Below are 26,758 nucleotides of genomic sequence, written 5' to 3' on the forward strand. Positions count from 1 at the left end.
ATTTGTGAGGAACCCAAAAGCAAATGGGTACCTAAACATCATCCTTTCTTGTAGAAAACTAAACCATCGCAAGCTAGGAGCAAGAGATGGTACCTTGATAGTGGATGCTCAAGGCATATGACCGGAGATCCATCCCAATTCTCTAAGCTCACTAGCATAGACGAAGGATATGTCACCTTCAGAGACAACAACAAGGGTAAAATCATTGGCAAAGGAACCATAGGTAACAAATCCAACTTCTCTATTGAAGATGTTTTGCTAGTTGATGGTCTAAAACATAACCTCTTGAGCATTAGTCAATTGTGTGATAAAGGATATATTATCAGATTTGAATCTAATGCTTGCATCATTGAAAAACCATACAAAAACATATCTATGATTGCATTAAAACAAAATAACGTATACACTATTGACATCAATGATTTATGTAATGAAATATGTTTTTCTGCTTTAAATGAGAATGCTTGGATATGGCACAGAAGATTAGGTCATGCTAGCATGAAGCTAATCACTCAAATATCATCCAAAGAACTTGTAAGAGGAATTCCTCATATCAAGTTCATCAAAGATAATGTATGTGATGCTTGCCAATTAGGTAAACAAATTATGAGTAGCTTCAAATCTAAAAATCAAATAAGCACCTCTAGGCCCTTACAATTGATCCATATGGACTTGTTCGGACCCATCTCCACATCAAGCCTAGGAGGTAGCAAATACGCTTTCGTCATCGTGGATGACTATAGCAGATACACATGGACTTACTTCTTAAAACAAAAAAGTGAATGCCTTAGATCTTTTACCAAGTTTTGCAAACTCGTTCAGAATGAGAAAGGTTCTATGATTTCGTCAATTAGAAGTGATCATGGTGGTGAATTTCAAAACCATGATTTCCAGGAATTTTGTGAACTCAATGGATACAACCATAATTTCTCTACTCCTAGAAACCCTCAACAAAATGGAGTTGTAGAAAGAAAAAATCGAAATTTACAAGAAATGGCAAGAACCATGTTGAATGAACACAACCTACCCAAATATTTTTGGGCCGAAGCCGTAAATACTGCATGCTACATTTTAAATAGAGTTCTTGTGAGACCTCTACTAAACAAAACTCCCTATGAGTTATGGAACAATAAAAAACCCAACGTTTCATATTTTAAAGTCTTTGGGTGTAAGTGTTTTATCTTGAATGAAAAAGACAACTTAGGAAAATTTGATGCTAAATCCGATGAAGGAATCTTTCTTGGTTATTCTACAATTTCTAAAGCCTTTCGTATCTTCAATAAAAGAACTCTAATTATTGAAGAATCCATTCATGTTGTTTTCAATGAGATTTCCGAAATCACGAAAAATGATCTTGATGAAGATGTTAATTTTGATTCCTTGAATTTAAATGAAACCCCTTCTCCAACTAACAACCTGGATGCATCCACTTCCGAAATATCCTTACCCAAGGATTGGAAGTATGTAGATGCTCACCCTCAGGAGCTAATCCTAGGAGATACATCAAAGGGGGTTCAAACACGATCTTCTCTTAAAACCTTTTGTGCGAATGCCGCCTTTCTCTCCCAAATTGAACCCAAATGCATTGATGAAGCCATGAAAGATGATTCATGGATTATCGCAATGCAAGATGAATTAAATCAATTTGAGAGAAATGAAGTGTGGAAGCTTGTTCCTAGGCCATTATTGGTACTAAATGGGTCTTCAGAAACAAGCAAAATGAAAATGGTATCATGGTTAGAAACAAGGCTAGATTAGTGGCCAAAGGTTTCAACCAAGAAGAAGGTATCGATTACGAAGAAACCTTCGCTCCTATGGCTCGATTGAAAGCCATAAGGATGCTCCTTGCCTACGCTAGCAGTAATAATTTTAAGTTGTTTCAAATGGATGTTAAAAGCGCTTTTCTAAATGGCTTTATCTCCGAAGAAGTTTATGTTGAACAACCTCCTGGTTTTGAAAATGATAGCCTCCCTAATCATGTGTTTAGATTAACTAAAGCTCTCTATGGTTTAAAACAAGCCCCAAGGGCTTGGTATGAGAGACTTAGTTCTTTTCTTATCGAAAATAATTTCACAAAAGGCAAGGTTGATACTACATTATTTATCAAGAATTTTGAAAATAATTTTCTCATTGTTCAGATTTATGTTGATGATATTATCTTTGGCTCTACAAATGAATCTCTTTGTGAATCTTTTGCTAGAACCATGAGTCTTGAATTCGAAATGAGCTTAATGGGAGAATTAACATTCTTCTTAGGTTTACAAATCAAACAATTAAGCAACGACATCTTTATTAGTCAAACAAAATATGCTATGAATTTATTAAAAAAGTTTAATATGAACAACTCAAAGGCTATTAACACCCCTATGAGTGTTAGGATCGAGAGCACTAAGAGGGGGGGGGTGAATTAGTGCAGCGAAAATCTTTCAGCGATTAAAAACGAAAGCTGCGTTTGTTTAATAAAAGCGATTTCGATGTAAAAGTCGATCTTAAGATTAAGCGCAGTTTATGCAGTTTGCGTCTAAACGCAGTTTGCGTCTAAACTCAGTTTGTGTCTAAACGCAGTTTGCGTCTAAACGCAGTTTGCGTCTAAACGCAGTTTTACGTCTAAACTCAGTTTATGTCTAAACGCAGTTTGCATCTAAACACAGTTTGCGCCTAAATGCAGTTTACGTCTAAACTCAGTTTACGTCTAAACGCAGTTTGCGTCTAAACACAGTTTGTGCAGTTTACGTCTAAACGCAGTTTTACGTCTAAACGTACTTTTACGTCTAAACGTAGTTTTACGTCTAAACGCAATTTGCGCAGTTTTAGAAAGATCTGAACTTAGAAACTCGTTCGTAAAAGCACAGAAGACAGTTTGTAGTTATAAATGGAATCAGAACGTAAACGTAAACTGCAATGTAAAGATCGTACGAAAACACCGATTTACGTCTGAATGCAGATTCGAAAAAATAAGAACTTAGAGACTTGTTCGTAAAAGCGCAGAGGGCAGTAGCTATGTAGGAGGTTTGCAATAATGATAAAGTGCTCAGTGTAAAAGCAAACCAGAGATTTAGAGTGGTTCGGTCAGTCTTGACCTACTCCACTTTGGCTTCCTCCACCGACGAGGTCACCGACGTCAACTAGAGGCCTTCCTTCAATAGGCGAAGGCCAACTGCCCTTTTACAGTTTCACTCCTTTTGACGGGATCAGGAGACAACCCTTACAGAACCTTTCTCTCCTCTCTTTACAACTCAAGACTTTGAAGAACAGAAGGAGGAGAACTTAAAGGCTTTTCAACAATTTTGAGCTCAAGAATCACAGAGAAGATCAAGATTTCGGTGTAGGTCTCTTGCTCTTTCTGTGCTGAATGGGTGGGGTATTTATATGCCCCAACCCAGTTCAAATTTGGAGCTCAAAACGATCAAATCCCGGAATTCCGGGATCAGGCGGTTGCACCTCCTGACTGGAGAGGTTGCACCGCCTGGCAGAGTTCAGAGATTGCGCCCAGGCGGTGCCACCTCTTGACTGAGGCGGTTGCACCTCTCCGCCAGAGCTCGAAGACCGAGCTCAGGCGGTGCTACCTCTCTGTTAGGGAGGTTGCACCGCCCAGTCTAGCTCGAAGACTGAGCTCAAGCGGTTGCACCTCCTGGCTGGGGCGGTTGCACCGCCCAGTCTCGCTGGGAGACTTAGCCCAGGCGGTGCCACCTCCTGGCCTAGGCGGTTGCACCTCCTGGTGCAATCAGGGTCCGAATGGTTAGCTCCATTCGGCCCAATTTCAATCTTTTCAGGGGCCCAATTGCCCCAAGATTAAGCTAATGGGATCACCTCCCATTTTCCAACTTAGTCAACGTGCTAACTATGATTAAATCTAAGACAATTTCTGCAGCTTTGCTCCGATGCGTCAATCGCTTCTTCCGGCGAGTTTCCGGCGAACTTCCGTCGATCATCCGATGAACCCTCGGTGATTCTTCTACGGACTTCCGGCAAACTCCTGGACTTGCGACGATCCACTTGGCGAGTTCCGACGAGCTTCGCTTGGCAAGCTTCTGGACTTCTCGGATCTGTTCCCGCAGAACATCCGACGACCGTCCGAACTTCCGTCGAACTCTCGAACTCCCAACGTGATCATGAACTTGACTTCGGCGCAACTCCTGCTGCTTGTCTAACTTTCATCGTAGTTAATCCTGCACACTGAAAACAAAACTTCGATCGAGACAATTAATCCTAAGCAATTTAACCAAGTTGTCCGGCATGTCATTGGTCCCTCGACGCTTCGTCCGATTCTTCGACGCATCGTCCTCTCCTGCAGCCTATTGGCCAATCGGCCAGTTGACTCCGCAACTCCGATATCCTTGGCACAATACCCGCTCTTCTTGGCCCGATGCCCGAGTCCACGGCCCGAAGCCTTCTGTCGATACGTCGACCGATCCACCGGCTCGACGTCCAATCTTCTAACATGTTCCTTCGGCACAACATGATTTTCCTGCTTTAATTGTCTCATCCTAATCGAAGCATCCTGCGTCACTCAAAACGCAGATTAAATCATAAACATATATCAAGTAGTTTCATCATCAAAATACAAGATTCAACAATCTCCCCCTTTTTGATGATGACAACCACTTGATGACGGAGTTAAACTTAACTCCCGGAGTTTAAACAAACTCCCCCTATCAATATGCCATATTGATAGAACCTTGAATTCAAACTGAATTCAAGTCATTGCAATATTCATCATGAATACTTGCAACACGTCGACATGAACATATGCATAAACTTATGCATCACATGTCATGTCATCAACATATTTCTCCCCCTTTGTCATCAACAAAAAGGAGAAGTACCACAATCAAGTGTGTGATATTGGTTCAACTCATTGCATGAAAAACATAATATCAAGTTTTATCATCATGCAATCTTGGAGCTAGAAGATTTAGCAAGTGTTACATCATGCTTAGAACATTCATGCTATCAAGTTTTAGATATGCAAGTTTTATAGCATATAAGATAGCACTTTTGGTAATGTTCAAGATAGCAAGTTCTATATCATGCAAGCTAGCAAATTAGAGATGTTCAAGAAGGCAACTCTTGCTTCTTGAAAATTTTGTTCACTTTGCTAGATGCGCAAGTTAGCATTTTTGCCTCTTGAGATAGGCAAGATAGCACATTAGCTTCTTTTGAGATAGCAACTTTTTGCTTCTCTTTAGACCAACAAGCTAGCAATTTTTACGATATACAAGTTTCACAATATATAAGCTAGCAAAAATTTCGAAAGCAAATGCAAGATAGCTTTCTTGTGTAAGCTCATGATTCTTGCTTCCTATTGCAATGTGCAAATTGCAAGTTTTGCTTCTTGAGATATTCAAGATGGTGATGTTCAAGAAGACAATTTTTCTTCTTGAAATAAGCAAGTTAGCAATCTTTGCTACTTAAGATAGGCAAGCTAGCAATCAAGTTTTTGCATCTTCTAGACTTGTACAAGCTAGCTATCTCCCCCTTTGTCATTGTCAAAAAGAAAGGAAGAATACAGTTTTGTAGTTCTTTTTCCTTTTACAATGATTTTAAAATCATGACAAAGGATGAATAATCAAGTCATGAATGTCAAGACAAATTTTCATCATGAATATTTTATCATTGCATGCATCATTATCATAAGTTGAAGTATTACATGCATGATATCATATCACCATTCATTATTACATTAATGTTTCAATATAACAATTTCTTCTCAAAATGTGTAACTTGGCACTCATAGCATTTTAAATCATGATTTACATCATATGCAATACATCACATCATAATTAGAAAGCACAAGTATTGCATGCATAATTGCACATCATAAATGTTTCATATCATGATGGTATCAATTTTGTCAAATTATATCCTACCATGCATGATCAAAACTTCTCCCTATTTTATCATTGAAAACAAGAAGAAAGTAGGGGGAAGAGCATAAAAGTGTTAAATATTTCAATCATTTCAAGGCATTTACATCATAGATCAAGTCATGATTTGTGATTCATCATAAAGCAAGTTAGTTTTCAATCATCACATAAGGCATTTAAGGAATTTTTGAAACACAGGAGAATGATTAATTTAAGCATACAATGTTTCAATCCAATTCAAGTCATGAATATCAATGCTTTCATATTGTGAGTATCAATTCATGAATACCACAAGATATTATTTGTGACTTCAATTTTGCAAGATCAAGATTATGATTTAGATAAAACTTGTTCAAATCAAATCATTAACTTGAAATTCATAATCAAGTCATTAAAATTAATTTCGAGATTCACAAAATATCATGAAATCATTAATCTCGATCAGATGGGAAAAGCATTTTTTTTTTTTAAGAGATTCTTTTTCATCTAAGCATGCCTTAGTCTTTATATGCCAAATTAAGATAAGCATGAAAGTTCAAGACATAAGGCAAAGAAATCTTGTATTATGAAATATATGATATCAAGGCTCATGATTCATTCGAAAAGATATAGTACAAAGAGCAACTTGAAACATTCTTATCAAGATCACATTTTAAAATATTCCAAGTTTCAAGATATCAATATGACACTTCATTGAATTGCATTTCATTTGAAGAACTCCTTTTTGATAAATGTAGGGAGCATAATGAACGATCTTGATTTATAAAGAGCTTCATATTATAATTATCAAGATCATGATTATGATTATTCTCTTTAGCAAAGAATCACAAAAGCACTTTATTTTTGCATAAGAAATCTCATTGTATTATGATTTATAAATTCTTTTTCTGCACATGAATCATAGGAGATATGAACGTGAAACAAATCTTTGCAAGCAAAAACACTATCATTCATATTTCAAGATGGAATTTATAAGCAGGAATCATTTCATCAAATCCATTTTAGAAAAATATTTTTCATAAGTGTATGAGAAAATCTGATTGTTAGGATACCAATTGTTAAGTGAATCCGAAAATGAAATTAACACTTTCATATATTCAGACATGATTTTTGCTATAGATCTTGAAATTAAATCAAGAAGATCAAACAAGCTCATGATCATGGATAACTTAAAATCTCATGCATAAAATTGTTAATAACCATTTAATATTACATCTTTATGCATTACTTTAAATCAAACGTGATTTCATTCAACAATGTTAATCAAACATGATACACATTATTACTTCTCAACCATGATCAAAATCATTTTGTTTGTTTATCATGCAATATTATCATTTTCGAAATTATCAGCATGATCATAATTTTTGTATTTTTATTTTTAAACATGTAATTTTCAAGAAAATTAATTCTAAACTAAAAAAGAAAATATATCATGAAAGCATCAAGTAATTTTAAAATAAACAAAAGGCATTTTAATTACCTCAATGTCGTAGGCTGGTAAGGCGTAGTTTGCCGCCTCGCTTTTGTTGACTTTCTCGTCTTCAGAGGAGCTCGATTCATCCCAATTTTTGTTCTTCTTCTTGTGTTTAAAGCAAGTAGTTCGATTCTTTTTGCTTTTTAATTTTCGTTTCATTTGTAGTTTAAGTTCACCATCACTTGAGCTTATGCTCGAGTGGTCTTCAAATGTTCTATGTCCCAAATCCTTCCTGTTCTTTGGAAGGTTGGTTTGTTCATCATTGTCCTCATCACTTGAGTCATCGCTCAAGTGGCATTCATTTGTCAAGATTTCCAAATCCTTCCTGTTCTTTGGAAGGTGATTGTGTTCAACATGTTCATCATGTGCATTGTGCACCATTTCATATGTCATCAATGAACCAATTAGTTCTTCAAGTGGTAAGTTGTTTAGATTTTTAGCTTCTTGTATTGCAGTTACTTTTGAATCCCACTTTTTAGAAAGAGAACGCAAAATTTTATTTACGAGTTCAAAATCCGAAAAACATTTTCCAAGAGCTCTTAAATTATTGACGACATCCGTAAAACGGGTGTACATGTCACCTATAGTCTCGCTTGGTTGCATTTGAAAAAGCTCGAAATCATGCAATAAAAAGTTAACTTTCGAGTCTTTGACTCTACTAGTTCCCTCGTGCGTGATTTCAAGTGTTCGCCAGATGTCAAAAGCCGTTTCGCACGTGGAAATCCGATTGAACTCATTTTTGTCCAAAGCGCAAAATAAGGCATTCATAGCCTTTGCGTTTAAAGAAAAATACTTCTTTTCCAAATCCGACCATTCGTTCATTGGTTTAGAGGGAAGTTGAAAACTGTTTTCAACGATATTCCATAAATCGAGATTTAGAGAAATCAAGAAAACTCTCATTCGAGTTTTCCAATAAGTGTAGTCCAATCCGTTAAAGAACGGTGGACGAAAGACCGAAAAGCCCTCTTGAAGAGCCATTTCTCTCGGGTGTAAATCCGAAATAAGAAATACCCCGCTCTGATACCAATTGTTAGGATCAAGAGCACTAAGAGGGGGGGGGGGGGGGGTGAATTAGTGCAGCGGAAATCTTTCAGCGATTAAAAACGAAAGCTGCGTTTGTTCAATAAAAGCGATTTCTATGTAAAAGCCGATCTTAAGATTAAGCGTAGTTTACACAGTTTGCGTCTAAACGCAGCTTGCGTCTAAACTCAGTTTGCATCTAAACGCAGTTTGCGTCTAAACGCAGTTTGCGTCTAAACGCAGTTTTACGTCTAAACTCAGTTTACGTCTAAACGCAGTTTGCGTGTAAACATAGTTTGCGCCTAAACGCAGTTTGCGTCTAAACTCAGTTTACGTCTAAACGCAGTTTGCGTCTAAACACAGTTTGTGCAGTTTACGTCTAAACGCAGTTTTACGTCTAAATGCAGTTTTACGTCTAAACGGAGTTTTACGTCTAAACGCAATTTGCGCAGTTTTAGAAAGATCTGAACTTAGAAACTCGTTCGTAAAAGCATAGAAGACAGTTTGCAGTTATAAATGGAATCAGAATGTAAACGTAAACTGCAATGTAAAGATCGTACGAAAACACCGATTTACGTCTAAATGCAGATTCGGAAAAATCAGAACTTAGAGACTTGTTCGTAAAAGCGCAGAGGGAAGTAGCTATGTAGGAGGTTTGCAGTAATGATAAAGTGCTCAAAGTAAAAGCAAACCAGAGATTTAGAGTGGTTCGGTCAGTCTTGACCTACTCCACTTTGGCTTCCTCCACCGACGAGGTCACCGACGTCAACTAGAGGCCTTCCTTCAATAGGCGAAGGCCAACTGCCCTTTTACAGTTTCACTCCTTTTGACGGGATCAGGAGACAACCCTTACAGAACCTTTCTCTCCTCTCTTTACAACTCAAGACTTTGAAGAACAGAAGGAGGAGAACTTAAAGGCTTTTTAACAATTTTGAGCTAAGGAATCATAGAGAAGATCAAGATTTCGGTGTAGGTCTCTTGCTCTTTCTGTGCTGAATGGGTGGGGTATTTATAGGCCCCAACCCAGTTCAAATTTGGAGCTCAAAACGATCTGATCCCGGAATTCCGGGATCAGGCGGTTGCACCTCCTGACTGGAGAGGTTGCAACGCCTAGCAAAGCTCGGAGATTGAGCCCAGGCGGTTGCACCTCTCTGTCAGGGGCGGTTGCACCGCCTGAGTCTGGCTCGGAGACTGAGCCCCAGGCGGTGCCACCACTTGACTGAGGCGGTTGCACCTCTCTCCCAGAGCTCAAAGACCGAGCTCAGGCGGTGCTACCTCTCTGTCAGGGAGGTTGCACCGCCCAGTCTAGCTCGAAGACTGAGCTCAGGCGGTTGCACCTCCTAGCTGGGGTGGTTGCACTGCCCAGTCTCGCTGGGAGACTTAGCCCAGGCGGTGCCACCTCCTGGCCTAGGCGGTTGCACCTCCTGGTGCAATCAGGGTCCGAATGGTTAGCTCCATTCGACCCAATTTCAATCTTTTCAGGGGCCCAATTGCCCCAAGATTAAGCTAATGGGATCACCTCCCATTTTCCAACTTAATCAACGTGCTAACTACGATTAAATCTAAGACAATTTCTGCAGCTTTGCTCCGATGCGTCAATCGCTTCTTCCAGCGAGTTTCCGGCGAACTTCCGTCGATCATCCGATGAACCCTCGGTGATTCTTCTGCGGACTTCCGGCAAACTCTTGGACTTGCGACGATCCACTTGGCGTGTTCCGACGAGCTTCGCTTGGCAAGCTTCTGGACTTCTCGGATCTGTTCCCGCAGAACCTCCGACGACCGTCCGAACTTCCGTCGAACTCTTGAACTCCCAACGTGATCATGAACTTGACTTCGGCGCAACTCCTGCTGCTTGTCTAACTTTCATCGTAGTTAATCCTGCACACTTAAAACAAAACTTCGATCGAGACAATTAATCCTAAGCAATTTAACCAAGTTGTCCGGCATGTCATTGGTCCCTCGACGCTTCGTCCGATTCTTCGGCGCATCGTCCTCTCCTGCAGCCTATTGGCCAATCGGCCAGTTGACTCCGCAACTCCGATATCCTTGGCACAATACCCGCTCTTTTTGGCCCGATGCCCGAGTCCACGGCCCGAAGCCTTCTGTCGATACGTCGACCGATCCACCGGCCCGACGTCCAATCTTCTAACATGTTCCTTCGGCACAACATGATTTTCCTGCTTTAATTGTCTCATCCTGATCGAAGCATCCTGCGTCACTCAAAACGTAGATTAAATCATAAACATATATCAAGTAGTTTCATCATCAAAATACGAGATTCAACAATGAGCACCTCCACTAAGTTAGAAATTGATGAAAGTGGAGAAAGCTTTAATCAAAAGACTTATAGGGGTATGATAGGAAGTTTACTTTACCTCACTGCCACCAGACCAGACATCATGTTCAGTGTAGGACTTTGTACTAGATTTCAATCAAACCCTAAGATATCTCATCTCAAAGCAGTCAAAAGAATACTTAGATATCTTAATGGAACCACAAATCTAGGATTATGGTACCCAAAATCAGAAAATTTTGAGTTAACAGCTTATGCTGATGCGGACTTCGCTGGCTATAAACTAGATAGAAAAAGCACATCAGGATCATGTCAATTTTTAGGACATGCCCTTGTATCCTGGTCATCTAAGAAACAAAGCTCGGTTGCTCTATCAACACCGAAGCTGAATATATTGCAGCAAGTGCATGCTGTGCACAAGTTGTATGGATGAAAAACACTTTAGAAGATTACAAAGTTAATCTTAAAGATATTCCCATTAAATGTGATAACACGAGTGCAATATGCTTAACTAAAAATCCTATACAACACTCAAGAACAAAACATATTGATATTAGACATCACTTTATACGAGATCATGTCACTAATCATGACGTAACCATAGAGTTCATTGATACCAAACATCAACTGGCTGACATTTTTACAAAACCTCTAAGTGAAGAACAATTTGATTTCATTAAAAGAGAATTAGGAATGTTGATGTGTCCGAATAAATAAACTTATTTTTCGGACTATATTGAATGATCAAATCACTTGATTGCCATGTTTATATGTGAAAATCTGTAACAAAATCTTGTCCAAATGCATCTTATTTGTTCGAATGCTATAAAACAGATTTATTCGTACACTTTCATAAGTTTCTGAAATAAATCTGATAAAGTGATTCCTGTGTATGTATTTCATCCTGTAATATCTTTGCGGGTAAAATGGATTATAACAAAAAGGGGAAGAAGTTTTCAAAGCAATCTATGTAAAATTCCTCTATAAGCTTGCTAATATTGTTTTCCTGGTATCACAATTACCATGCTTTTTGTTGATGACAAAGGGGGAGAAACATATGAATTGATAAACACTGCCATGATCATGTCTATGTCATAGTTGCAAATACTTGAGTGATGCTATAAACAATGTTATGGTTATGCCATCCTTGCATCACCAAGAGATATATGAACATGTGCTATAGTTTGCATTATGTCTTGAGTTGATATCCTATCTAGTGAAGTAAATGCAAACTTGCTAGAAAATCTCAAATGTGTGCATCATGTAATAGTCATTCGCAGCTTTATATGATAATATTCAATTACATGATGAATAGTTACAAACACAATCATACAAACTTGATGATGTATGTCAAGCCTTGACATCATTCTTTAAGAGATACATCATGATGGGTATCATGATGGGAGTATTGATAAGTTTAACTGATCTAACTTATCAATACGTCACTTGAATTCTTAGGTCTTGAATTCAAGGTTGACTTATCTCAACTATGGCATATAGATAAGGAGAGTTAAGGATAACTCCATTATCAATTGATTGTCATCATCAAAAAGGGGGAGATTGTTAAATCTCGGATTTTGATGATGAAGTCAATTATCATTTGTTGTCTAATCTATGTGTTGAGATAAGTGTGCAGGATTAACTACGATGAAAGTTAGACAAGCAGCAGGAATTGCGCTGGAGTCAAGATCATGATCACGTTGGGAGTTCGAGAGTTCGACGGAAGTTCGGACGGTCGTCGGAGGTTCTGCGAGAACAGATCCGAGAAGTCCAGAAGCTTGCCAAGCGAAGCTCGTCGGAACTCGCCAAGTGGATCGTCGCAAAGTCCAGGAGTTTGCAAGAAGTCCACAGAAGAATCACCGAGGGTTCATCGGATGATCGACGGAAGTTCGCCGGAAACTCGCCGGAAGAAGCGATTGACGCATCGGAGCAAAGCTGCAGAAATTGTCTTAGATTTAATCGTAGTTAGCACGTTGATTAAGTTGGAAAATGGGAGGTGATCCCATTAGCTTAATCTTGGGGCAATTAGGCCCCTGAAAAGATTGAAATTGGGTCGAATGGAGCTAACCATTCGGACCCTGATTACACCAGGAGGTGCAACCGCCTAGGCCAGGAGGTGGCACCGCCTGGGCTAAGTCTCCCAGTGAGACTGGGCAGTGCAACCGCCCCAGCCAGGAGGTGCAACCGCCTGAGCTCAGTCTTCGAGCTAGACTGGGCGGTGCAACCTCCCTGACAGAGAGGTAGCACTGCCTGAGCTCGGTCTTCGAGCTCTGGCAAAGAGGTGCAACCGCCCCTGACAGAGAGGTGTAACCGCCTGGGCTCAGTCTCCGAGCTCTGCCAGGCGGTGCAACCTCTCCAGTCAGGAGGTGCAACCGCCTGATCCCAGAATTCCGGGATTTGATCGTTTTGAGCTTCAAATTTGAACTGGGTTGGGGCCTATAAATACCCCACCCATTCAGCACAGAAATTACATAGACCTACACCGAAATCTTGATTCTTTCTGTGATTCTAAGAGCTCAAAATTGTTGTAAAGCCTTTAAGTCTCCTCCTTCCGTTCTTTAAGCTTCTGAATTGTAAAAGTGAGGAGAGAAAGGTTCTGTAAGGGTTGTCTCCTGAGCCCATCAAAAGGAGTGAAACTGTAAAAGGGCAGTTGGCCTTCGCCCATTGAAGGAAGGCAGCTAGTTGACGTCGGTGACCTCGTCGGAGGAGGAAGCCAAAAGTGGAGTAGGTCAAGACTGACCGAACCACTCTAAATCTCTGGTTTGCTTTTATTTCGAGTACCTTATCATTACTGCAAACCTCCTACATAACTACTGCTCTCTGCGCCTTTACGAACAAGTTCTAAGTGCTGATCTTTTCGAATCTGCATTCAGACGTAAATCTGTGTTTTTCGTACGATCAACTTACGTTTGTGTTTTGATTCTGCAAAACTGTCTTCTGCGCTTTTTATGAACTAGCTTCTAAGTTTAGATCCCTTTGAAACTGTTTTAGACGCAAACTACGTTTAGACGTAAAACTACGTTTAGACGCAAACTGCGTTTAGACGTAAAACTGCGTTTAAACGTAAACTGCGCAAATTGTGTTTAAACATAAAACTGTGTTTTAGACGTAAACTTCTTTTAAACGTAAAACTATGTTTAGACGTAAAACTGCGTTTAGACGCAAACTGCGTTTAGACATAAAACTGCGTTTAGACGTAAACTGAGTTTAGACGCAAAACTGTGTTTAGACGCAAACTACGCAAACTGTGTTTAGACATAAAACTGTGTTTTAGACATAAACTACTTTTAGACGCAAACTGCGTTTAGACGTAAAACTGCGTTTAGACGTAAACTGAGTTTAGACGCAAAACTGCGTTTAGACGTAAAACTGTGTTTAGACGCAAAAGTGCGTTTAGACGCAAACTGTATTTAGACGCAAACTCAGTTTAGACGTAAATTGTGCTTAGACGTAAACTGCGCTTAATCTTAAGTAATCTTAGAATCGGCTTTTACATCGAAATCGTTTTTATCGGACGAACGCAGCTTTGGTTTTTAAATCGCTGAAAGATTTCCGCTGCACTAATTCACCCCCCCTCTTAGTGCTCTCGATCCTAACAGGTACTGCCCAGACATAGTCTTCAAGACTATATCAAACGATGGTATTGCTAGATTGGGCAGTGGTACCGGCCAAACACGGTCTCCCAAACTATATTAAGCGATGGTATCACCAAATGTCAGTGTGTTAAGCGGTGGTACCTGTTAGGATCGAAAACACTAAGAGGGGGGGGGGGGTGAATTAGTGTAGCGGAAAACTTTATGCGATTAAAATCGAAAGCTGTGTTCGAACGATAAAAACAACTTCTGTATGAAAGTTGATACTAAGCAAGGTTAAAGTCAAACTATGCAGGCAGTTTGCAGCTATGATGAAAACCAGAATATCGGCGCAAACTAAAATCCGGTGTTCGTACGAAGAAACAGATTTACGTCTAAATGTTGATTCGTAAATCACTTGATTAGATAAGACGCAGTTTAAGCAGGAGTATAAAGGCAGTGTGCAGTTATGGTAAAGCTCAAAACGTAAACGCAATCTGCAATATGATGATCATACGAAAAAGCAGATTTACGTCTAAACGCAGATTTACGTCTGAACCATGAAACTCGTTCGTAAAATCGCAGAGGGCAGTAAGCTATTGAGAAGTTTACAATGAAGGTAAAATGCTTAAAGGAAATGCAAACCGAGATTTAGAGTGGTTCGGTCAATCTTGACCTACTCCACTTTTGGCTTCCTCCACCGACGAGGTTACCGACGTCAACTAGAGGCCTTCCTTCAATAGGCGAAGGCCAACCATCCTCTTACAGATTCAATCCTTTTGACGGGCTTAGGAGACAACCCTTACAGAAGTTTTCTCTCCTCTCTTTACAACTCAAACTTTGAAGAACAGAAAGAGGAGAACTAGCAGTTTTGAGCTCTAAGAACCACAGAAAGACAGCAAGATTTCGAGTGTGTGTTCTATGTTTTCTGTGCTGAATGGGTGGGGTATTTATTGGCCCTAACCCAGTTCAAATTTGGAGCTCAAAACTGTCAATTCCCGGAATTCCGGGATCAGGCGGTTGCACCTCCTGACTGGGGCGGTTGTACCGCCTGGCAGAGCTCGAAGACTGAGCCTCTGGGCGGTGCCACCTCTGTCAGGGGCGGTTGCACTTCTCTGCCAGAGCTTGAAGACCAAGCTCAGGCGGTTGCACCGCTTGACTGGAGAGGTTGCACCGCCTGGCAGTGCTCGAAACTTGAGCTCTGGCGGTGCTACCTCTTGATAGAAGAGGTTGCACCACCCAGTCTCACGCGGAGACTGAGCCCGGGGCGGTGCCACCTCTTGGCTGGGGCGGTTGCACCTCCCAGTCTCGTTGGGAGTCATAGCCTGGGCGGTGCTACCTCCTGGCCTGGGCGGTTACACCTCCCACAGCAACCTGGGTCCGAATGGGTTGATCCATTCGGCCCAATTTGAGTTCTTCAGGGGCCCAATTGCCCCAAGATTAGGCTAATGGGATCACCTCCCATTTCTAGCTTAATCAATGTGCTAACTATGATTATTTCCTAAGACAAATTCTGCAGCTTGCTCCGGTGCGTCAATCGCTTCTTCCGGCGAGTTTCCGGCGAACTTCCGTCGATCATCCGACGAACCCTCGGTGATCCTCCTGCTGACTTCCGGCAAACTCCTGGACATGCGACGATCCACTTGGCAAGTTCCGACGAGCTCCTTTGGCAAGCTTCTGGACTTCTCGGATTTGTTCCCGCAGAACCTCTGACGACTGTCCGAACTTCCGTCGAGCTCTTGAACTCCCAACGTGATCATTGTCATGACTCCGGTACAACTCCTGCTGCATGTCTTTCTTCCATCGTAGTTAATCCTGCACACTCAAAACAAAAACTTCGATCGAGACAATTAATCCTAAGCAATTAACCAAGTTGTCCGGCATGTCATTGGTCCCTCGACGCTTCGTACGATTCTTCGGTGCATCGTCCTTTCCTGCAGCCTATTGCCCAATCGGCCAGTTGACTCCGCAACTCCGATATCCTTGGCACAATACCCGCTCTTCTTGGCCCGATGCCCGAGTCCACGACCCGAAGCCTTCTGTCGATACGTCGATTGATCCACCGGCCCGACGTCCAATCTTCTGACATGTTCCTCCGGCACAACATGATTTTCCTGCTTTAATTATCTCATCCTGATCGAAGCATCCTCCATCACTCAAAACGCAGATTAAATTATAAACATATATCAAGTAGTTTCATCATCAAAATACGAGATTCAACAATCTCCCCCTTTTTAATGATGACAACCACTTGATGACGGAGTTTAAACAAACTCCCCCTATCAATATGCCATATTGACAGAATCTTGAATTCAAACTGAATTCAAGTCATTGCAATATTCATCATGAATACTTGCAACACGTCATTATGAACTTATGCATAAACTTATGCATAACATGTCATGTCATCAACATACTTCTCCCCCTTTATCATCAACAAAAAGAAGAAGTACCACAATCAAGTGTTTATGATATTGGTTCAACTCATTGCATGCAAAACATAATATCAAGTTTTATCATCATGCAGTTTTGAAGCCAGAAAATTTAGCAAATGTTACATCATGCTTAGAACATTCAAGCTATCAAGTTTTAGATATGCATGTTTTACAGCATACAAGATAGCACTTTTATGCAAGCTAGCAATGTTGCAACATTTTAGAACTTGCAAGCTAGCAATTTAGAGATGTTCAAGAAGGCAACTCTTGCTTCTTGAAATATGCAAGTTGTAAGCTAGCAAATTTTTACGATATGCAAGTTTTGCTTCTTGAGATAGGCAAGATAGCACTTTTGCAAATTTTTGTTTGGCAAGCTTGTGATGTTCAAGATAACAAGCTCTTTCTTCTCTTTTGAGAAGTATCATTTTTGCTTTCTTTGCAAAGTGCAAGCTAGCAAAATGCCAAACTAGCAAGAGATAATGTTTTACATGAGGCAAGCAAACAATTTGGCAAGTGTTACATTTGCATCTTCTCTTTATATGTGCAAGTAAATAAATAAGTTTTTGCATTTTCTTGACATTTCAAGCTAGCAATTATCGGTGATGTTCAAGATAGCAATTTCTTCTCTTTTGTAATTTTTGTTTTTTTTCTTGAATTGTGCTAGCAATCTATCTCCCCCTTTGTCATTGTCAAAAAGAAGGGAAAAACCCTTTACATCAATTTCTAAATCATGACAAAGGTAAGTAATCATTCTTATTTGTGCATCATTATAGTTTCAATGCACAAATTCATTAACATTACATTTCATTTTTTTTATGCATGATACCGAAAAATCAATCATCATCATGAGCATATCAAACATGATATTCAAGCATTCATGATATATCATTTTGGCAACATGATCATAGATATTCAAACGATGGTATCTAAATGTCAGAATTCATTACATCCTATTATGCATGATCATTAACTCCTCATTTGTATTTCATGCATTATTTCATTTCATCTCATAAGGAATATTAAGAAGAGTTATTGGATGATGAGATAAATATTTTATGAATACACGGAATATCATAAGTGTTTCATGTATTTATATTATCACATGAAGCATATTATCATTTTTAAGATTCATAACATGAATAACGTTATTACGATTTCATCAAAGTCAATTTCGAGATTCACATAATATCATGAAATCATTAATCTCGATAAGATGGAAAAAGCATTTTCTTTTTAAGTGATTCTTTTAACACATCATAAACAACTCATTCATAATTCAAGTGATTTACAAGATATCATAAATGAATTTATCACTTGTATTTCATCAAAATCGAGAACTCTAGAGATAGAAAATGATTGAAGCATTTAATCTGATTGAAGCATGATTCATATTTAAAGTGTATCTTATGTCGTAAATACGAATCAAGCATTTGTCAAATCTGAAATCATCCTTAAAATTACATTCAATAAATTCATATATGACAAGCATAGATTTATTGAAAAATCAATAAGATAGAGGATTACATTTCAAGTGTTCATCAATTGTAGCATTTCATCACATGGTAAGATATCAATGCGTAAAATTATGATACAAGTTCTTGATATCTTAACGCATGATGCAAACATGGCGTAATGCAAATTTGGCAATCATAGCATCAATTCATATAAGCATTGCAAATATGGCAATCATATCAATTCATATATCTCTTGATGATGCAAGCATGGGATAATCATAGCATAGTGTTTATAGCATCAATTCATATATTTCTCCCCTTTTTTAAGTGTTTCATCTTATGTGATCGATTTCATGTTAGCATGCCTTTTCATTTATGTCAAATGAAAACATGCATCAACGTTTAGGATTGTAAAATGAATTTCATCATAAAACCATCAATGACAAAAATCATCATGTGTAACTTTAAAATCTCATGCATAAAATCGTCAAATCATAGTATCAAAACTTTAATATTTTCATTGCAACATTAAGCAAGGTTTCATTGAACATAATTTTGAATGATTCTTATAAATGCCTAAAACTTCTTTAGTTTTAATTTATATGATTGACTTTATAATAGCATGCTTAAATCTTTATTCTTATGTCAAAACCATACATCATATTTAACAAACAAAGACAATGAAAAATATCAAGCCTTCCAGACAAAAGCCATGTATCGTCATTGAAAAGCAATATGAAAATCATCAAAATATACATTCTTGCTTCTCAAGCACATAAATAAGATTAATCTCACTAGGTGTACAATCATTAGATTTCTATCTTGAATTAAAATAAGATATGCAATTTTCATTATCATTTTCAAAATTACAAGCATGATCATATTTTTGCATTTTCATTATTAAATTATTAAAAATGTAATTTTCAAGAAAATTTAAAGAAAAAGAAATATGCATCTTGAAACGCATCACGTAATTTCGAAGTAAATTAAAGGCATTTTGATTACCTCAGCGTCGAAAGGCGTAAAGGCGTAGTTTGCCACCTCGCCTTTGTTGATTTTCTCCTCGTCTTCGGAGGAGCTCGATTCATCCCAATTTTTGTTCTTCTTCTTGCGTTCAAAGCAAGTAGTTTCGTTCTTTTTACTTTTTAATTTTTGTTTCATTTGTTGTTTAAGTTCACCATCACTTGAGCTTATGCTCGAGTGGTCTTCAAATGTTCTATGTCTCAAATCCTTCCTATTCTTTGGAAGGTGGTTCTTAAGTTCTTCACGTGCATTGCACATCATTTCATATGTGATCAATGAACCAATTAGTTCTTCAAGTGGAAAAATATTTAAATCTTTTGTTTCTTGTAAAGCCGTTACTTTTGAATCCCACTTCTTAGAAAGAGAACGCAAAATCTTGTTCACAAGTTCAGAATTCGAAAAACATTTGCCAAGAGCTCTTAAACCATTGACGACATCCGTAAAACGGGTGTACATGTCACCAATGGTTTCGCTTGGCTTCATTTGAAAAAGCTCGAAATCATGCAGTAAAATATTAACTTTCGAGTCTTTGACTCTACTAGTTCCCTCATGCGTGATTTCAAGAGTGCGCCAAATATCGAAAGTCGTTTCGCACAAAGAAACCTGATTGAACTCATTTTTATCCAAAGCACAAAATAAGGCATTCATAGCCTTTGCGTTTAAAGAAAAATGCTTCTTCTCTAAATCCGACCATTCGTTCATCGGTTTAGAGTGAAGATGAAAGCCGTTTTCAACGATATTCCATAAATCCAAATTCATAGAAATCAAGAAAACTCTCATTCGAGTTTTCCAATAAGTGTAGTTCAATCCGTTAAACAACGGTGGATGAAAAATCGAAAAACCCTCTTGAAAGCCATGAAGAGCCATTTCTCTCTCGGTGTAAATCCGAAATGAGAAAAACTGGGCTCTGATACCAATTGTTAGGATCGAGAGCACTAAGAGGGGGGGGGGGGGGGGGGGGTGAATTAGTGCAGCGGAAAACTTTATGCGATTAAAATCGAAAGCTGCGTTCAAACGATAAAAACAACTACTGTATGAAAGTTGATACTAAGCAAGGTTAAAGTCAAACTATGCAGGCAGTTTGCAGCTATGATGAAAACCAGAATATCGGCGCAAACTGAAATCCGGCGTTCGTACGAAAAAACATATTTACGTCTAAATGTTGATTCGTAAATCACTTGATTAGATAAGACGCAGTTTAAGTAGGAGTATAAAGGCAGTGTGCAGTTATGGTAAAGCTCAAAACGTAAACGCAATCTGCAATATGATGATCATACGAAAAAGCAGATTTACGTCTAAACACAGATTTACATCTAAACGCAGATTTACGTCTGAACCTTGAAACTCGTTCGTAAAATCGTAGAGGGCAGTAAGCTATTGAGAAGTTTGCAGTGAAGGTAAAATGCTCAAAGGAAATGCAAACCGAGATTTAGAGTGGTTCGGTCAATCTTGACCTACTCCACTTTTGGCTTCCTCCACCGACGAGGTTACCGACGTCAACTAGAGGCCTTCCTTCAATAGGCGAAGGCCAACCACCCTCTTACAGATTCACTCCTTTTGACGGGCTTAGGAGACAACCCTTACAGAAGTTTTCTCTCCTCTCTTTACAACTCAAACTTTGAAGAACAGAAAGAGGAGAACTAGCAGTTTTGAGCTTAAGAACCACAGAAAGACAGCAAGATTTCGAGTGTGTGTTCTGTGTTTTCTGTGCTGAATGGGTGGGGTATTTATAGGCCCTAACCCAGTTCAAATTTGGAGCTCAAAATTGTCAATTCCCGGAATTCAGGGATCAGGCGGTTGCACCTCCTGACTGGGGCGGTTGCACCGCCTGGCAGAGCTCGAAGACTGAGCCTCTGGGCGGTGCCACCTCTGTCAGGGGCGGTTGCACCTCTCTGCCAGAGCTCGAAGACCGAGCTCAGGCGGTTGCACCGCCTGACTGGAGAGGTTGCACCGCCTGGCAGAGCTTGAAACTTGAGCTCTAGCGGTGCTACCTCTTGACAGAAGAGGTTGCATCGCCCAGTCTCGCTCGGAGACTGAGCCCGGGGCAGTGTCACCTCTTGGCTGGGGCGGTTGCACCTCCCAGTCTCGTTGGGAGTCATAGCCTGGGCGGTGCTACCTCCTGGCCTGGGCGGTTGCACCTCCCACAGCAACCTGGGTCCGAATGGGTTGATCCATTCGACCCAATTTGAGTTCTTCAGGGGCCCAATTGCCCCAAGATTAAGCTAATAGGATCACCTCCCATTTCTAACTTAATCAATGTGCTAACTACGATTATTTCCTAAGACAAATTCTGCAGCTTGCTCTAGTGCGTCAATCGCTTCTTCCGACGAGTTTCCGGCGAACTTCCGTCGATCATCCGACGAACCCTCGGTGATCCTTCTGCGGACTTCCGGCAAACTCCTGGACATGCGACGATCCACTTGGCAAGTTCCGACGAGCTCCTTTGTCAAGCTTCTGGACTTCTCGGATTTGTTCCCGTAGAACCTCCGACGACAGTCCGAATTTCCGTCGAGCTCTTGAACTCCCAACGTGATCATTGTCATGACTCCGGCGCAACTCCTGCTGCATGTCTTTCTTCCATCGTAGTTAATCCTACACACTCAAAACAAAAACTTCGATCGAGACAATTAATCCTAAGCAATTAACCAAGTTGTCCGGCATGTCATTGGTCCCTCGATGCTTCGTCCGATTCTTCGGCGCATCGTCCTTTCCTGCAGCCTATTGCCCAATCGGCCAGTTGACTCCGCAACTCTGATATCCTTGGCACAATACCCACTCTTCTTGGCCCGATGCCCGAGTCCACGACCCGAAGCCTTATGTCGATACGTCGACCGATCCACCGGCCCGACGTCCAATCTTCTGACATGTTCCTCCGGCACAACATGATTTTCCTGCTTTAATTATCTCATCCTGATCGAAGCATCCTGCGTCACTCAAAACGCAGATTAAATCATAAACATATATCAAGTAGTTTCATTATCAAAATACGAGATTCAACAGTACCGCTTAGTGTTAGACTGGCAAGCGGTGGTACCGCTAGTACCCCAAAACCCCGAGGATTTGAGTTTTGGCTTAAAGTTTTGAAGTCATTTGAGGTCTATAAATACCTCATAAATTCTCGCTTAGAAAATACATGAAAATAGAGCAAAAACTCTGTGATTCCAAGATTATAAACTCTTTTAAGTATAGGGTCTCTCTCTAAGAGCTTAGTGATAGTCTTTAAGAGAGGTGTGTGAGGGAACACTTGCAAAAGAGAGTAAGGGTAGTTGATCTTAGCCCATTGGAAAGAAGATCGATAGTGAAAGTCGATGGCCTTGAGTGAAGAGGAATCGAGAGTGGACGTAGGTCACAACGACCGAATCACTATAAATCTAGTGTCCTCAATTTGCATTTTTATTCTACTTTTCATTCTCATATTGCAAATTGATTTACTTACTTACTACTTTCACTACGCTTACGAACGCGCTTTCAAGTAAAACTCATCTTTCCGATATGAGCTTTATCGAACGATATTTTCGAATTGATGTAATTTTTTCATAAGCACTAAGTCACATGTTGGACAATATAGGATTCATGCTTGTAATCGTATGTGTCTAGATTGAGTTAGTTAGGTCTAATTGTGAAACAATATGAACTCAATTAGGGCCAATTGGGCCTGAATCAGGGCTAAATTTGGCATATTATTTGGCTCATTCAATGTCCTATAGCAGGGTCTGGGGGTGATACTGCCCAGACTAGGCGGTGGTACCATTTACACATAGTCTTCAAGAATATATCAAGCGATGGTATCGCTAGACTAGGTGTGTGAGGGAACACTTTTAAGTATAGAATCTCTCCTCTAAGAGCTTAATGATAGTCTTAAGGGAGGTGTGTGAGGGAACACTTGTAAAAAAGAGGTGTAAAGGTTCTTTCCTACATCTGTGAAAAGGAGAAAGAGAATAAGGGTAGTTGATCTTAGCCCATTGGAAAGAAGATCGATAGTGAAAGTCGGTAGCCTTGAGTGAAAAGGAATTGGAAGTGGACGTAAGTCACGACGACCAGACAATTATAAATCTGGTGTACACGGTTTGTATTTCTATTATGCTTTTCATTCTCATATTGCAAACTGATTTACTTGCTTACTACTTTCGCTATGCTTACGAACACGCTTTCAAGTTAAACTCATCTTTCCGATACGTGATATTTTTTCATAAGTACTAATTCATCCCCCTAGTGCCGACTCGATCCTAACAGTTGGTATAAAAGCTACGTTTTTCTCCATTGTTCTAATGCCCAAGAGAGATAGCTTTTTTCGGGAATCTAGATGTTACTCTTTCATTTGTACTCATATGTTCAATGGGACGGACTATACTTATTGGAAAACTCAAATGAGAGTTTTATTGCTTTCTATGGATTTGAATTTATAGAATATTATTGAAATTTTTTTTCAAAAGTCTTCTAACCTAATGATTGAATGGAATGATTTGGAGAAGAAAACTTTTTATTTGAATGCTAGAGCTATGAACGTTCTATTTTGTGCTTTGAACAAAAATGAGTTTAATCGTATTTCTTTATGCAAAACTGCACATGAGATTTAGCATATACTAGAAGTAACTTATAAAGGCATTAAAGAATAAAAAATTAATCTTTTGATGTATAGTTTTAAATTATTTCGAATGGAACCAAGCAAAAACCATTAAAGACATGTACACCTGCTTTACAGATATCGTCAATGGCTTAAATGCACTTGGTAAAAGTTTTTTAAATCTTGAACTTGTGAATAAAATTTTACATTCTCTTCCTAAAAAGTGGGACTAAAAAGTAACTATATTCAAGAAGCAAAGGACCTAAATAATTTTCTGCTTGAAGAACTTATCGGGTCTTTAATAACTTATGAAATGAGTTGTATGACACAAGATAAATATAAAAATAACCTTCCAAAGAACAAGAATGATATGTAATTAAAAGTCAAATAATACCACTTAAGTGATAACTCAAGTAATGATGATGATGACATAAAACTTTTGACGAGAAAATTTTAAAAATTCATAAAATAAGAAACTAAGAACAAAAATGAGCTTAAAAGGAATACAATAACTTGCTTTGAATGCAATCGACTGAGACACCTTAAAAGTAAATGTCCACAACAAAAGAAAAAGAAGGCATTTAAAGTGACATTGGATGAATCGAGTACATCCGAAGACAAGGAGCAAACTGATAAAGAAGATGTGGCGAACTACGCCTTGATAGCTTTCCACAATAAGGTAAGTGACTTAATCAAAACCCCTTTACTTTACTATGAAATTACTTGATGCATTTCATGAGTTATTTTTAAATTAATATATAAAATATAAAAAATAATGGGAGGGGGAGGGGGGGGAGGGGGGGTCATGCTTCTCTTTCTAGTGATTTTAAAAAAATTAAAAATTTGAGCATGCCAATTACATGTTAACTCCTAGCACTAAGCATGAAGAGTTAGATCTACTTAAAAAGAAAAATGTATTAATACAACAAACAAAATAATTTTGATTGAAAATATTTTATGTTTAATAAAATCATGCTTGATGATTTAATGATGCATAATGATGTAATGATGTAATGATGTAATAAAAATGTTAAAAATTTTGGTATCATGCTTGATGATTTTATACTATGCATGAGAATTTGAAGTAATGATGATTTGAAATCTTATGTTTTGGAATTATGTGTTATACTTTTGATCTTGATGATTTTTGTGATAAATCTTACTTTTCGATTTTAAACATGATGCATAGATTTGATGTAGAAAACAAGGACATACTAGTATAAAATCAATCGTTGAAATTAAAATAAAAAAGGGAATATATTTTTCTTAAAAATTTATCAATCCCTATCATTTCGAGTTTTCAAAAAAAGATTGATGAATATATTTGTATCATTTTATGAATCTCTTGGACTATAAAAATAATTTTGATGATTTGATGATTTGAATCTAAATGAGATTTTTCCAATCGAATTATGAACCTTCTCTTGATTTCTTAACTTGAGATATCTTATGTGAATATCTCTTCTTTGTTCTCCTATGTTTCTTTTTATCATTTAATAAAGAGGAGAATTATCTATATGAATCATAGTTTATCTTAATTTCCCAGTTTTCAATGACTTGTGTTTTTCATTTTAATCAAGATCGTTTACTATGATTCATCTTTTCATTATTTGATTTATCCAAAAGATTCATAATTTGTCTCTTAATATTCACAACTTAAAATTTATATTCATGAATTTTATATCTCATCACCAAGTTAATTTTTTTTTATATATTTTATGTGATAATTTAAAAAATGATGTAAAAGGAAAAGTTTAGCACTATTGTAACCTTCCATTCGTTTTGACAATGACAAAAGGGGAGAAAGAAAATTGCTAGCATACCATAATTGCTAGCTTGAATGTTAAACTTAGGCATGTTAAATCTCCCAAATACATAAATTCTTCTTATACATTTTTCGGATCATAATATTGATTTCTCAATTTTTATGATTTAAATTTTCTTATAAATCAAGATTTTTCCTTTACTAAAAAAGATATGTATTCAAATTTGTTAGAATCAAGAGCACTAAGAAGGGGAGGGGGGGTGAATTAGTACAGCGAAAAACTTTCGACGATTAAAATTGCGTTCATACGTTGAAAATCTGATTCCGACGTAAAAGTCGTTTCGTGCAGAGAATAACTTTGAAAGCTTATGGAAATGTATTTGAAGTAAAGTAAGGCAGGAAGTTTGCAGTTAAGATAGAAATCAGAATGTAAGCGCAAACTGAAATATGATGTTCGTACGATAAAACAGATTTCCGACGTAAAACCGTTTTCAGAAACTTAACTTGAAAGTGAGTTCGTAAAAGAGCATAAGGCAGTAAGCTATTAAGGAGGTTTGCAGTAAAGATAAAATGCTCAAAGTAAATGCAAACCGAGATTTAGAGTGGTTCAGTCAATCTTGACTTACATCCACTTTTGGCTTCCTCCACCAACGAGGTCACCGACGTCCACTAGAGACCTTCCTTCAATAGGCGAAGGCCAACCACCCTTTTACAGTTTCACTCATTTTGACGGGCTTAGGAGACGACCCTTACAAACTTTTCTCTCCTCTCTTGAAAGATCAAAACTTGGAAAAAGAGGGAGGAGAACTTCTAGCCTTTATAACACTTTTGAGCTCTAAAAATCATAGAGTAAGATTGGATTTTCAGTACCCTTTCATGCAGGAAAGGGTGGGGTATATATGGGCCCCAAACTAGTTTAAATTTGGAGCTCAAAAATATCTTTTCCCGGATTTTCGGGGTCCTGGCGGTACCACCTCCTGACTGGGGTGGTACAATCGCCTAGCAGCTCGGAGACTGAGCTTCTAGGCGGTGCCACCACTTGACAGGGGCGGTTGCACCACCCAGTCTCGCTCAGAGACTGAGCCATAGCGGTGTCACCTCCTGTCAGGGGCGTTTGCACCGCGCAATCTCGCTTGAAGACTGAGCCCAAGCGGTGCCACCGCCTGCCTGGGGCGGTTACACCGCCCAGCTTTCCTGGGAGACCCTCTCCTAGGCGGTGCCACCGTTGACCCTGGCGGTGCCACCGCCTGTAGGAATTCTGGTCCGAATGAGTTGATCCATTCGGCCC

The sequence above is a fragment of the Musa acuminata genome, chromosome BXJ2-10, assembly GCF_036884655.1.
Source record: "Musa acuminata AAA Group cultivar baxijiao chromosome BXJ2-10, Cavendish_Baxijiao_AAA, whole genome shotgun sequence".
NCBI lineage: Eukaryota > Viridiplantae > Streptophyta > Magnoliopsida > Zingiberales > Musaceae > Musa > Musa acuminata.